At 52.2% G+C, this 14,843-nt stretch overlaps 1 protein-coding gene across 3 annotated transcripts in view; it reads right to left on the reverse strand.

Moving 5' to 3' along the window:
• CLK3 (CDC like kinase 3) overlaps window positions 1-14,843 on the reverse strand; it is a 497,011-nt gene that overhangs the window by 240,896 nt on the left and 241,272 nt on the right. The window lies entirely within an intron of this gene.

The following is a 14,843-nucleotide window of genomic DNA, read 5'->3' on the forward strand; positions in this document are numbered from 1 at the left end:
GGGTTGAGGGTGAGTGAGGGTGAGTGAGGGGTTGAGGGTGAGGGGTTGAGGCGAGGGGGTTGAGGGCGAGGGTTGAGGGCGAGGGTTGAGGGCGAGGGGTTGAGGGCGAGGGTTGAGGGCGAGGGGTTGAGGCGAGGGGTTGAGGGTGAGGGGTTGAGGGTGAGTGAGGGGTTGAGGGTGAGTGAGGGGTTGAGGGTGAGTGAGGGTTGAGGGTGAGTGAGGGGTTGAGGGTGAGTGAGGGGTTGAGGGTGAGTGAGGGGTTGAGGGTGAGTGAGGGGTTGAGGGTGAGTGAGGGGTTGAGGGTGAGTGAGGGGTTGAGGGTGAGGGGTTGAGGGTGAGTGAGGGGTTGAGGGTGAGTGAGGGTGAGTGAGGGGTTGAGGGTGAGTGAGGGGTTGAGGGTGAGTGAGGGTGAGGGGTTGAGGGTGAGTGAGGTTGAGGGTGAGTGAGGGTGAGTGAGGTTGAGGGTGAGTGAGGGTGAGTGAGGGTGAGGGTGAGTGAGGGTGAGGGTGAGTGAGGGTGGGTGAGGGGTTGAGGGTGAGTGAGGTTGAGGGTGAGTGAGGGTGAGGGAGGGTTTGAGGGTGAGTGAGGGGATGAGGTGGGTGAGGGAGGGTTTGAGGGTGAGTGAGGGTGAGGGGTTGAGGGTGAGTGAGGTGAGGGGTTGAGGGTGAGTGAGGGTGAGGGGTTGAGGGTGGGTGAGGGCGAGTGAGGGTGAGGGGTTGAGGGTGAGTGAGGGTGAGTGAGGGTGAGTGAGGGTGGGTGAGGGTGAGTGCGGGTGGGTGAGGGTGAGTGAGGGTGGGTGAGGGTGGGTGGGTGAGGGGTTGAGGGTGAGGGGTTGAGGGTGAGGGGTTGAGGGTGAGGGGTTGAGGGTGAGGGGTTGAGGGAGGGTGAGGGGTTGAGGGTGAGTGAGGGTGAGGGGTTGAGGGTGAGTGAGGGTGAGGGGTTGAGGGTGAGTGAGGGTGAGGGGTTGAGGGTGAGTGAGGGGTTGAGGGTGGGTGAGGGGTTGAGGGTGAGTGAGGGGTTGAGGGTGAGTTGAGGGGTTGAGGGTGAGTGAGGGGTTGAGGGTGAGTGAGGGGTTGAGGGTGAGTGAGGGGTTGAGGGTGAGTGAGGGGTTTGAGGGTGAGTGAGGGGTTAAGGGTGAGTGAGGGTTGAGGGTGAGTGAGGGGTTGAGGGTGAGTGAGGGGTTGAGGGTGAGTGAGGGGTTGAGGGTGAGTGAGGGGTTGAGGGTGAGTGAGGGGTTGAGGGTGAGTGAGGGGTTGAGGGGGAGTGAGGGGTTGAGGGTGGTGAGGGTGAGGGTGAAGGGGGGTTGAGGGTGAGTGAGGGTGAGGGGTGGTGAGGAGGTGAGGGGTTGAGGGTGAGTGAGGGTGAGGGTTGAGGGTGAGTGAGGGTGAGGGGTTGAGGTGAGTGAGGTTGAGGGTGAGTGAGGGTGAGGGAGGGTTTGAGGGTGGGTGAGGGGTTGAGGGTGAGGAGGGGATGAGGGTGAGTGAGGGTGAGTGAGGGTGGGTGAGGGTGGTGAGGGTAGGGGTTGAGGGTGAGGGGTGAGGGTGAGGGGTTGCGGGTGAGGGGTTGAGGGTGAGGGGTTGAGGGTGAGTGAGGGTTGAGTGAGGGTTTGAGGGTGAGTGAGGGGTTGAGGGTGAGTGAGGGTGAGGGGTTGAGGGTGAGTGAGGGTGAGGGGTTGAGGGTGAGTGAGGGTGAGGGTTGAGGGTGAGTGAGGGTGAGGGGTTGAGGTGGAGAGGGTGAGGGGTGAGGGGAGTGGTTGAGGGTGAGTGAGGGTGAGGGGTTGAGGGTGAGTGAGGGTGAGGGGTTGAGGGAGTGAGGGTGAGGGGTTTGAGGGAGGGTGAGGGTGAGTGAGGGGAGGGTGAGGGTGAGTGAGGGTGGAGTGAGGGTGAGTGAGGGTGAGTGAGGGTGAGTGAGGTGAGTGAGGGTGAGTGAGGGTGAGTGAGGGTGAGATGAGGGTGAGTGAGGGTGAGTGAGGTGAGGGTGAGGGGTTGAGGTAGGGGTTGAGGGTGAGGGGTTGAGGGTGAGGGGTTGAGGGTGAGGGGTTGAGGGTGAGGGGTTGAGGGAGGGTGAGGGTTGAGGGAGGGTGATGGGTTGAGGGTGAGTGAGGGTGAGGGGTTGAGGGTGAGGGGGTGAGTGAGGGTGAGGGGTTGAGGGTGAGTGAGGGTGAGGGGTTGAGGGTGAGTGAGGGTGAGTGAGAGTGAGGGGTGAGGGTGAGGGTTGAGGGTGAGGGGTTGAGGGTGAGTGAGGGTGATGGTGAGGGGGTTGAGGGTGAGTGAGAGTGAGGGTGAGTGAGGGGTTGAGGGTGAGGGGTTGAGGGGTTGAGGGTGAGGGGTTGAGGGGTTGAGGGTGAGGGGTGAGGGTGAGGGGTTGAGGGTGAGGGGTTGAGGTGAGGGTTGAGGGTGAGGGGTTGGGGTGAGGGGTTGAGGGTGAGGGGTTGAGGGTGAGGGGTTGAGGGTGAGGGGTTGAGGGTGAGGGTTGAGGGTGAGAGGGTGAGTGAGGGTGAGTGAGGGTGAGTGAGGGTGAGTGAGGGTGAGTGAGGGTGAGTGAGGGTGAGTGAGGGTGAGTGGGGTGAGTGAGGGTGAGTGAGGGTGAGTGAGGGTGAGTGAGGGTGAGTGAGGGGTTGAGGGTGAGGGGTTGAGGGTGAGGGGTTGAGGGTGAGGGTGAGGGTGAGGGGTTGAGGGTGAGGGGTTGAGGGTGAGGGTTGAGGGTGAGGGGTTGAGGGTGAGGGGTTGAGGGTGAGGGGTTGAGGGTGAGGGGTTGAGGGTGAGGGGTTGAGGGGTGGGGTTGAGGGTGAGGGGTTGGAGGGTGAGGGGTTGAGGGAGGGTGAGGGGTTGAGGGAGGGTGGGGGTGAGGGAGGGTGAGGGGTGAGGGTGAGTGAGGGTGAGGGGTTGAGGGTGAGGGGGTGAGTGAGGGTGAGGGGTTGAGGGTGAGTGAGGGTGAGGGTGAGGGGTTGAGGGTGAGTGAGGGTGAGTGAGGGGTTGAGGGGTGAGGGGTTGAGGGTGAGTGAGGGTGAGGGGTTGAGGGTGAGTGAGGGTGAGTGAGAGTGAGGGTGAGAGGGGTTGAGGGTGAGGGGTTGAGGGTGAGTGAGGGTGAGTGAGGGTGAGTGAGGGTGAGGGGTTGAGGGTGAGTGAGGGTGAGGGGTTGAGGGTGAGTGAGGGTGAGGGGTGAGGGTGAGGGTGGGTGAGGGGTTGAGGGTGAGTGAGGGTGAGGGGTTGAGGGTGATTGAGGGGTTGAGGGTGAGTGAGGGTGAGTGAGGGTGAGGGTGAGTGAGGGTGGGGGTGAGTGAGTGAGGGTGGGGGTGAGTGAGGGTGGGGGTGAGTGAGGGTGGGGGTGAGTGAGGGTGAGTGAGGGTGAGGGTGAGGGGTTGAGGGTGAGTGAGGGGATGAGGGTGAGTGAGGGTTGAGGGTGAGGGGTTGAGGGTGAGGGGTTGAGGGTGAGGGGATGAGGGTGAGTGAGGGTGAGGGTGAGTGTGAGTGAGGGTGAGGGGTGAGGGTGAGTGAGGGTGAGGGTGAGTGAGGGTGAGGGTTTGAGGGTGAGTGAGGAGTGAGGTGAGTGAGGGGTTGAGGGTGAGGGGTTGAGGGTGAGGGGTTGAGGGTGAGGGGTTGAGGGTGAGGGGTTGAGGGTGAGGGGGTGAGGGGTTGAGGGTGAGGGGTTGAGGGTGAGGGAGGGGTTGAGGGTGAGTGAGGGTGAGTGAGGGTGAGGGGTGAGGGTGAGTGAGAGTGAGGGTGAGTGAGGGGTTGAGGGTGAGGGGTTGAGGGTGAGGGGTTGAGGGTGAGGGGTTGAGGGTGAGGGTTGAGGGTGAGGGGGTGAGGGGTGAGGGTGAGGGGTTGAGGTGAGGAGGGGTTGAGGGTGAGGGAGGGGTTGAGGGTGAGTGAGGGTGAGGGAGGGTTTGAAGGGTGAGTGAGGGGTTGAGGGTGAGTGAGGGGATTGAGGGTGGTGAGGGGTTGAGGGTGAGTGAGGGTGAGGGGATGAGGGTGAGTGAGGGTGAGGGGTTGAGGGTGAGTGAGGGTGAGGGGTTGAGGGTGAGTGAGGGTGAGGGGTTGAGGGTGAGTGAGGGTGAGGGTGAGGGGTTGAGGGTGAGTGAGGTTGAGGGTGAGTGGGGTGAAGGTTTGAGAGTGAGGAGGTGGAGTGAGGGTTGAGGGTGAGTGAGGGTGAGTGAGGGTGAGTGAGGTTGAGTGAGGGTGAGTGAGGGTGGGTGAGGGTGAGTGAGGGTGGTGAGGTGGGTGGTGGGTGAGGCTGGGTGATTTATCTATCTGTATGAGTGAGGTGAGGAGGGTTTGAGGGTGAGTGAGGGGGTGAGGGTGAGTGAGGGTGAGGGGTTGAGGGTGAGTGAGGGTGAGGGTTGAGGTGAGTGAGGGTGAGGGGTTGAGGGTGAGTGAGGGTGAGGGGTTGAGGGTGAGTGAGGGTGAGGGGTTGAGGGTGAGTGAGGGTGAGGGGTTGAGGGTGGGTGAGGAGGGGTGAGGGTGAGGGTGAGGGGTTGAGGGTGAGGGTTGAGGTGAGGGGTTGAGGGTGAGGGGTTGAGGGTGAGGGGTTGAGGGTGAGGGGTTGAGGGTGAGGGGTGAGGGTGAGGGGGAGAGGGGTTGAGGGTGAGGGGGTGAGGGTGAGGGGTTGAGGGTGGGTGAGGGTGAGTGCGGGTGAGGGGTTGAGGGTGAGTGAGGTGAGAGTGAGGGTGAGTGAGGGTGAGTGTGAGTGAGGGTGAGGGGTGAGTGAGGGTGAGTGAGGGTGAGTGAGGGTGAGGGTGAGTGAGGGTGGGTGAGGGTGAGTGAGGGTGAGGGTGAGTGAGGGTGAGGGTGAGTGAGGGTGAGGGTGAGTGAGGGTGAGGGTGAGTGAGGGTGAGGGGTTGAGGGTGAGTGAGGGTGAGGGGTTGAGGGTGAGTGAGGGTGAGGGGTTGAGGGTGAGAGAGGGTGAGGGGTTGAGGGTGAGTGAGGGTGAGTGAGGTGGGTGAGGGGGGTGAGGGTGAGTGGTTGGGGGTGAGTGAGGGTGAGCGGGTTGAGGTGAGTGAGGGTGAGGGTGAGTGAGGGTGAGGGTGAGTGAGGGTGAGGGTGAGTGAGGGTGAGGGTGAGTGAGGGTGAGGGGTTGAGGGTGAGTGAGGGTGAGGGGTTGAGGGTGAGTGAGGGTGAGGGTACATGCTTTTCACTTTCTTCAAAGGTTGTCCGTGCATCAAGGGTAGTTGACTGAACTTTAAGTATAATAATTGTACGTACTTTCGGTGCATTGAGCCCACACCCCTCGAATGGTCTTCGGTAGTATTGTTTCCTGTAGAATTCTATTTCCTGCTTATAAAGCGCATGTCTCGGTCAGTATTAGCAAAGTGGTATGTGCATGTGAAAGTCGGAGAGTTGGAGGCGGTTAAGGAAATGCAGAACATTCTGCAAAAGTAATGGGAAACCATTTTTATCTTGAAACTGTTTTTAACCGACAGTCTTTTATTCCTAATCCTAGATGAGTGGGAGTAATACAGGGACTGGAGCAGCAGCGTCTCAGTTTGGATTGGTGTGGCAGGCAGGAGAAAGTCAGGAGAGGGAGGAGAGGGAGGAGGGGGAACTGCTTGCGAAATGAAATTAAAAGCGGCCGGCCGGGAAATGCTCTCGGTAGCATTCGTTTGAAGTGTGAAGCAGGGGGCGGGACCAGCCTTTGAAGTGCGGATAATTAGGGGAGGAGCAGCCAGGAGATCCAAGCTGGGGAACAGATGGCTGGCGATTTGATGCTGTGCACACGCATTTTAGGACCAAATCGCCACAGTTAGTTAAGCTTGGTTTAAAGCCCTATAGTCTCGCTTCTCTCAATGTGCATGCGCATTGATAGGTCACGAGACCTAAAAAACATTAACAACTTGGCACCCACATTTTAAAAGTAACACATTCAAAACACGTGTCCAGCATACAGCGTCATCTCTTTGAAACCAAATCCCTAACCGTGGATTCCCCCAGCAAGAATGATGAATGAAGCGTGGGGAGTGACAGAGACAGCAGTTTAACAGGGCAGAATTTTCTCCAGTCCATCACCGCATGCTTAGCACTAGAGACACAAGGCTTCAGGACTCTGTACACTGCATGCACGAGTAGACCACAGAGACCAATATTAGTTGTTTCACTAGAATAAATTATCCTGTTTGTTCCGTCGCCAAGGCAACTCATTTTAGTAAGACTGGATGTAGATACTTTAAAAATATCGTAAGTTTTAAGTTGCTTTTTCACACTCACTATATAAAAAAATTTAAGTTTGTCAAAATCGTAGTGAAATATTTTTATCAGTGTAAAACCTAAAACATTACATATTCACTTTAACATTCTTGCATATTTGCGAGCAGTTCGCTCATGTAAAGATATTAACCCTACATTAATAAAGAAAATATGTTATATTATCGCACTTCACCAACTATCCACTGATAAACGCATACATACTCTGGCTGGTATACAAAGCTTCCTTGGACTAGATATGAACCTAATAAGACAAAAGCGCAGAGCATCAAAAACAGCACTAAGGCCTCACTACAGAGACCTATAAAAACAAGCATTTACAATGCAATGGTCTCGGCATCATTAAAGGTAGAGCTATTGGCATTGCTCATGACATTTCTTTTTTTTCTCTCTGCACTCAACAGCACACACCACTCGGCATTCTGCACACTCACTCGGCATTCTGCACACTCACTCGGCATTCTGCACACTCACTCGGCATTCTGCACACTCACTCGGCATTCTGCACACTCACTCGGCATTCTGCACACTCACTACTCTGCACACTCACTACTCTGCACACTCACTACTCTGCACACCTTACTCGACTTTGTGGTGGGCTAGCTATAGGGGTCATTCAAGTCTCTACTTTTACCATGTCAGCACCCACGCCATTGTAGAATGTCCGACCTGATATTGGAAGCTGAAGCATGCCAACCGTCTGGAACAGGGAGAGGACAGAGTAAGATGTGCAAGTAAGCTGGGGACTATCCTGTCCTCCACAAAAAAAACAGCCCAAGAAGGACGAAATAATTATGGCTCTGCAGCACTTTTAGTGAAATTATTCATTCCGGTTGTTAAATTGATATCTGTGCATTGATTAAATCTGGGCTGAATTGTACAGTTTCATGCTGGGTAAATAACTTCATTTAATGTTTTCAGTTGCTGTGCCAGTCAAAATGTAAAATATTTAGAAGAGAGCAAATGTTGAACCGCTGCGTAAATAACTGGCCTACACATGCTTACTGCCAAACTAATCCTGCAACATAAATAATGATGGTTTGTGTTTCAGTTCATGAACTTTCTAAGTACACACTTCACTGCAGCAGCTTTAATAAACTTTCAGAGCACAGAAGGAGTCTAGTTGTTAGGCCGCAGCTACGGATCCACAAACCGTGGGATGCAATGCATCGGTGCTTTGGCCCTAGAAAGGTTTGTGGACTCAATTCAGTAGCCTTGATGGACATATAAAAAGAATGCCTATTAAACTGTTCAAGAAACCACACAAATAAAAAATGTACATAGTTTAAGAATAATGTCCACTTGGAAATTAGAAACACATTAAGCATTTTAATAGTACAAAAGTAAAAATGAATTGAAATGTACTTTAGGAGTGGTGACATTTGGTAGTTATACAAAAAAGTTATCACAAAGATGGCGACTGTCCCCCACACAATAGCATCTCAAAGGACCTATGACTACCTCGGGGCATGGTTCAGTGACGCAGAGAAGTCAACTGTTTATCAACAAAGAATGAAACCAAAAGCCCAAGCGACAATATACGCCCTGTGTAAACTGCATGGGAGGCTATGCAGCCCAACAACTGCAGAAATCAGGAGGGTCATTAAAGCAAAATTACTTTCTACAGCAGGCTCCGCACAACAACCATTTACAAACCAAAGCCATGCATTATTGGAGAAAGCCCAGTGTCAAGGCCAGAAGCGCATTTTCCCGCTACCAGGATACACGTGCAACAGTCTGATTGCTCTGGACTTTAGCCTTACGCAGCAAAAATACGAATGCCTGGGTATGCATGCGGAAGTCAGGCAAGGTCGACGGGGGCGGGGCCGCGTCCTGACCGGAAGAGGAGGCAGGCGGAGGAAATGCATCTCTTGGCCCGGGGCTCCTGTGAGCGATGGAGAGCCCCGGGGCCGCCAGCAGGAGGTTGCAGAGCCGCAACGTCAACTCTGCGGAGGGGGCACGAGGCACATGCCCGCTGCCTGCCCCTGCCGCGTGGTGAAAGCGGAGTCCCCCGAGATTGCCACAGTAAGTACAAAAGGAGGGGGGGGGCGGTGCACTTGTGTGTGTGTGTGTGCGAGCGCGTGTATGTATGCGTGTGGGGGGGTTCTGTATGTATGTATGTGCGTGCGCGCTTGTGTGTGTGTGGGTTTGTGTATGCGCATGCGTGTGTTGTGTGGGAGCTTCGCGCAGCGCTCGTACTTGTGCGCGTGCCAGTTCCAAATCGCCTGCGCGCGGCCAGGATTGTCTCCTGGAAAGCAGACATGGCAACAATAGGTTCTCGGCGAGAACGCGCCTCCGCGCGCTTAGCCGAGACCTAATGACTCACACTTCCCGAAGAGGCTCCTGGAACACACAAGAACGTTCCATCCTGACTGAGAATGCAACGGGAATACCTCAAATTCAAGAACAAAATCCCTTCTTATCAAGACACGCTGTGCCTAGACATTTTACTTCGTTAGAGTAACAGAGGGATGCAGAACTCCACTTAATACCACCACAAGGTGATCAGACTTTCTAAAGTGGAATTAAGCTCATCATTTTAAAAAAAAAATCCGAGTTTTATATAGCGCGAACTAGATCCGAACCGGGAATCAGAGCGCTTTACATAGGACCAGTTATGTTACTTGAAGACACACATTCAAAATGGAGGTGTTGTGCCGTCCCATGTCCTTATGATACCCATAACCGCTCTCAGGTGGCTAGAAGGATTATACACAGCACTGTAATAAAAGGTAGAGCTAGAAAGTGATCCAGCAACCACACTTATTTGAAAATTTCGGTCGAACATGTTTTAAACACACCTCAGTAACTTCGTTACCATTTGCACTGTAACACACAAATGATTGTTGGAGCCTTTTCTTTTCAACCATGCGGGGGTAATGGGTTAAGCCGCCTTCTAGAGGTTTTGATTGGGAGGCAGTCAACTAGCCCTTGGAGTCACTCTGGTGGTTCTGGATTCAAAAAGTAGAACATAGCTCAAACAGTAGGGCAGGCATCTGAGTGTTCAAGGCAAGCTCCATGCAGCACCGCAGACCTTCCAGGTGCAGCAAAGTAGTCTTTTGAGTGCACAGCAGCAGGCAATCCTTTGAGCTTCCTTCCGAAGGTCCAGAAAGTGAACTAAAGAGTGGGCCTGAGGGCCCTATTTAGGTCTCGTGACCTATCAATGCGCATGCGCATTGAGCGGAGCGAAATATAAAGGGGCTTAAACAGAGCTTACCGAGATCGGGCGATTCCATGCAGTGCCCGTGAAAAGCTCGCTCAATGCGCATGAGCATTGCCATAAAAAGCGCGTGCACAGACACCAGCCTCCCTCCCACAGGCATCCCCCAGCGTGCGCTGTGACAACAAGCCTTTGAAGTGAAGCTTAGCTTCACTTCAAAGGTATCCGCTACCCCCGCCCCCTGCTTCACACGTTTCTCGCATTTCTCCTCCCTCCCTCGCCCTTCAGTGCGCCTTTTCCTAATGTCCAAAGAGTCTGCGGCTACGTTTCTCCTCAATGTCCTTCCTTCTGTTGTTCACCCTGCTCCCTTTCTTCCTTCGTTCTTTCCTTTCCTTCTTTTGGCCCGTCAGCCTCCATCCTTTCTTTCCCTCTTCCTTGTTTAAACTGGCACACCTTACTTATACTTCGTTTTTAATTTAATTTAAATTTATCTCCAACACCCCTTCCTCGCATCTCCATGTGCAATCAATGTGGTTTCTGTAAAACTTTTCTAATGCAAATGTTAAATTAAATAAACAAATGCTGCTTGCATAATCAGTGCCTTGAGGCATTACTTTCAGCCGCTGGCAGGGAGGGAGGGCGCCTCCTCCTTGCACAGATCAGAGCATCTCGTGACCCCAATTAAATAACAGCTGTTCCGCGCGCTTGCCCGGAGTACTACCTTGTACTAAGCGGCAACACTGGGGCTGAAATCCAAGTGCGCAGTGTAGCTTAAGCAAACGTTGGAGGCCCAGGAGCAGCAGTCACCGATGCTAGTGGCGTCTGCCAAGCCAGTTCAACAAGCGCTCCAGAGAAGGGGATATGATTAACCTACCAGCAGTACCTGCGTTCAGAAGCAAAGCAGCAGGACGGCAAGCAGCGACCCGAGCAGGGGCACATTGGTGGTCGTGCAGCAGGACTGCATCGAGGCACCAAGATCCACCCAGGTGGTCGAGTAGCCACTCGACAGATCCCGGAGGAAGGGGAGTTTCGATGGGCCTCCAGCCGTCCCCGGACGCCTGGTATCGATCGCCCTCCGGCCTCCCTGGGCGCTGGCTCCACCCCCCTGCTGGGTGTCTGGACACCATCATCCCGGCCCCTCTGACCCCCAGGCGCGAGGGCCCGGACTTCAAAGACCTCCAGACCTATATCTGGGCGAGCCCTGGATTAAGACTTCAGTTGTATCCTGGACTGGAAGCCCTGCTGACGCGGTCACGGCCGACACCAGAGGAACTCATCTGTAACCCGACGACCATCTGAGAGCCTGCTGGCGCTGCCGCGGCCTACCTTGCTGAACCTTCCGAAGAGCCTGCTGGCGCTGCCGCGGCCTACCTTGCTGAACCTTCCGAGAGCCTGCTGGCTATCCTGTCGAACCATCTGAGAGCCTGCTGGCGCTGCCGCGGCCTACCTTGCTGAACCTTCCGAGAGCCTGCTGGCGCTGCCGCGGCCTACCTTGCTGAACCTTCCGAGAGCCTGCTGGCGCTGCCGCGGCCTACCTTGCTGAACCATCTGAGAGCCTGCTGGCGCTGCCGTGGCCTACTTCACTGAACCACCTTGCAAGCCTGCTGGCGTTGCCGCGGCTCGAACATCTCGGAACCCCCAGCTCGAGGATTGAGAGCTGTGCGTAGGGTATCCCTTCCTCCGCCCAGAGTAAGACTGTCCCGCTACCTTACCCCCCTTTACGAGACTTTCCAGATCCCTCGATCTGCTTGTACATACTGCCAAGAACCAGCAACCGTTTATTCCCTATAAAAGCTTGAGAACTTAACTTCTTGTGTGGTGTCCATCTGTAGTGTTGTGATTACTCTGCTGTACGATCCTAGGAGAGGACCCTCATTCAGGAGGCCTCTCAGCAAACGCTCGGCTACTCCTCGACGGAGAGGGGGACCTAGGGGTGGTCAGTCAGACATCTTCTGCCTCCCCCGGGGACGCCTTTCTAACAGTGTGGTGTGGTTGTGTGTGGTGTGGTTGTGTGTGGTGTGGTTGTGTGTGGTGTGGTTGTGTGTGGTGTGGTGTGGTTGTGTGTGGTGTGGTGTGGTTGTGTGTGGTGTGGTGTGGTTGTGTGTGGTGTGGTGTGGTTGTGTGTGGTGGTGTGTGTGGTTGTGTGTGTGGTTGTGTGTGTGGTTGTGTGTGTGGTTGTATGTATGTGTGTGGTTAGAGAAGGATGTATGTGGAAGAGAGCAGCAGATCAGCACAGGAGAAGAGAACAGGGAGTTGGAGAAGGAGGTGGGGTGGAAGAGAGCACCAGATCAGCACAGGAGAAGAGAATAGGGAGTTAAAGAAGGAGGCGGTGGAAGAGAACAGCAGATCAGCACAGGAGAAAAGAACAGGGAGTTAAAGGAGGTGGGGCGGAAGAGAGCAGCAGATCAACACAGGTGAAGAGAACAAGGAGTTAAAGAAGGAGGTGGGATGGAAGAGAGCAGCAGATCAGCACAGGAGAAGAGAACAGGGAGTTAAAGAAAGAGGCTGGGTGGAAGAGAGAGGCAGATCAGCACAGGAGAAGAGAACAGGGAGTTACAGAAGGAGGTGGGTTAAAGAGGAACAGATCAGCACAGCAGAAGAGAATAGGGAGTTAAAGAAGGAGGCAGGTGGATGAGAGCAGCAGATCAGCACAGGAGAAGAGAACAGGGAGTTAAAGAAGGAGGTGGGGTGGAAGAGAGCAGCAGATCAGCACAGGAGAAGAGAACAGGGAGTTAAAGAAGGAGGCAGGTGGAAGAGAACAGAAGATCAGCACAGGAGAAAAGAACAGGGAGTTGGAGAAGGAGGTGGGGTGGAAGAGAGCAACAGATCAGCATGGGAGAAGAGAACAGGGAGTTCGAGAAGGAGGCGGATGAAAAGGGAACAGCAGATCAGCACAGGATAAGAGAGCAGGCTGGTAGGGAGAGGGCTGCAGATTAGCAATTGTTGCCAATTTAGCTCTGTCACTTAAAAGATTGGTTTGCACCTCTGCCATGATGTGCAGCCAGTAGTTTGTGATCCTGCCGGGCTGTGTCTTCCATCCTTCCAAGCTTGGTATTTTGAAGTATGATTAAAAGCTGGTAATAGCAGTAATGGCTATTCACAGCGCTTACAATCGGCAAACTAGATGATTTAGGGTAAAAACGAACACAGAAGGTTCTGTGGGTCCATTTTACACCCGGTCAGTACCACATATGTAGACCTGTAAATACTCAAAACAACAGTTTGACGTAAAAGCAAAAAACAATTTCACTGGTCATGTTTTACAACATTATATTCTCCTTAACATTTAAAAAACGGTCTTGTGAGTGAAGACGGCGCAGTGCTCAAAAGTGCAAGAGTGGAACAAAAGTGATACCCAAATGTATACACAATCATGGATCCATGCTAATTCTTTGTGAGTTAAATACTAAGTAATAAAGCCTCAGTGACATTTCAAACCTTTCCTAAGATTCTGAGGCTTCATCACGTCGCAAATTGTGCCATCTATCTCATGTACCTAAGGGAGTACAGAAAGGCTTGTTGGGCACTCGTTAGTGCATAATAGCCCAATTTATGTGTGTGACCTACCTCCAACTCCGTAATAGATACACTTCAGAAAGGAGGTGCCTTCAATGAATGCACTACACAGTAAAGAAAGCACATTATCTATTTTCCATCTGGTATTAACCACAACATATTGAACTAAGGGACCCGAATTCCCGCCATTTTCAAAATCAAGCAACTGAGCCTCATGTTGACCACTAAGGCCAAATTGCAACTGTATGCACGCAGTCTGTGTATGATATGTACCACAGCAAGTTCCAACCTGCAGGGATGTGGAATTCCTATAGCCCGACGCCCAGGACATGTTGTTCGGGGTCAAGTGCAACAAGTTTTTATGTTTATTTTGTCCTTGGGACAAGTAGGCCCAACCCCTGCAGCACAAACCCTTTGGCTGCCAGTTTGTAGTACCACATTATGGATCAGGGAAGGAGACTATCTGCAGTTAAGGTAATATATTTGCCCATATGTTACTGCTGTTCAAACTTGTATTATGGTTCATTAATTGAAAGCCTTTATTAATAGGGTGAGCGCTCTAATTAAATATTGTAAGCGCTGACTACACTGCTGACAGTGGTTCCAGTACAAAAATGTTTGCACATCTTTTCAAAGTTTAGCAAAATGAAGCTATGTATAATGCTCCCGGAGTGCTCTCTGATTTGATGCAAATATTTGCAAAAGCCTGAAATCAAGATTGATGATTCTTTGCTTTAAAAAAAAAAATGTTATAAAAAAAAATGAAAGCAGGAAAAAAAAAAACATTTAGCTAAACTACTATAAAGTTTCAGGTACCCTTTCTTTGCATCATCATTTAGTAACGTGTTGATGCATGCTAGTGTTTCCCAAAAATATTCATAACGGAAAATCAGTGTAACCAGTTTCAATATGATTATGGGAAACAAAAACAAACAAGCTTTGGCAAAGCCAGTGGGTCTGAAATTAGTGGTCAGCTTTTTAGTTATGTCAACGTGTGACTTGTTTATGCATGGTTTTTGTAAAACCTTATTGGGGCGCGAGCTGCTAGGCCCTCACCATCTGAACAAACATTAGCAAAAGAAAAAATCCACCACAGTAGTTACTGGCAATGAACAAAAATACTTTGTGTGCCAATATGCTCCTTGCGAAAGAACAGAATGCTGTCAACTCATAGTGAAGCCAGCCGAAACAGAACTTTAAGAAACACAAAAGGTCACGGTCAATGCCAGACCATATTAGGGGCCCAGTTATTAAATAAAGTCTCAATAGTGCACCCAAGGTACATGTCCTTGCATTAAGGGTAGTTATGTGGCTTTCGTGATTTCCCAAGAATTTACAGAAGTACTAAATAGTACTCCTACAAAATATTTGTGAACTGCATTTTTGTATGGGGAAATATGCATGTGTAGATTTGCTCATGCTAAAATCTGAGTGTTTGTAAGTTCACTTTCCCTCCAACCACTTTTTTCCTAACCCTGGAAAAAGGGTTAGGTCTACCATTGTCAGGAGTATGTTTCCAACATTTCTCTGTATGGGAATATATTAGAAACGAGTTTTTGATATCCTTAAAAACATGAAAGTTAGTAAGTTTGCACCGACTCAAAAGGGCACTGGGACCATGGAACTATTGCTTACCACTACCTTCAGCCCCAGTATGTAGATCTGCGGAAACGTGGCAACATAAGGGGATTGCAAGTATTCAAACACTACTATGGTATGAGCCCTGGCATAATCAAGGAGGCTATATCAGAACTCTTATATAAGGAGATTGCGGCCATAATTGGACGCTGCAGTACATGGCGCCAAGTGGGCAAGTGGATTTTGTTACAGGACAAGTAGATTTATGAAGCAACCTGCCCCATGGACAAGTAGATATTTTATTAAATTCCACACCCCTGGTTCAACCTATACTTATGTCTCTGTTGTGTTTATACTCTTGGTAACCAGGGCCATCCATGATTATGGAAGCA

Source organism: Lissotriton helveticus, chromosome 3_2, assembly GCF_964261635.1.
Source record: "Lissotriton helveticus chromosome 3_2, aLisHel1.1, whole genome shotgun sequence".
Classification (NCBI taxonomy): domain Eukaryota; kingdom Metazoa; phylum Chordata; class Amphibia; order Caudata; family Salamandridae; genus Lissotriton; species Lissotriton helveticus.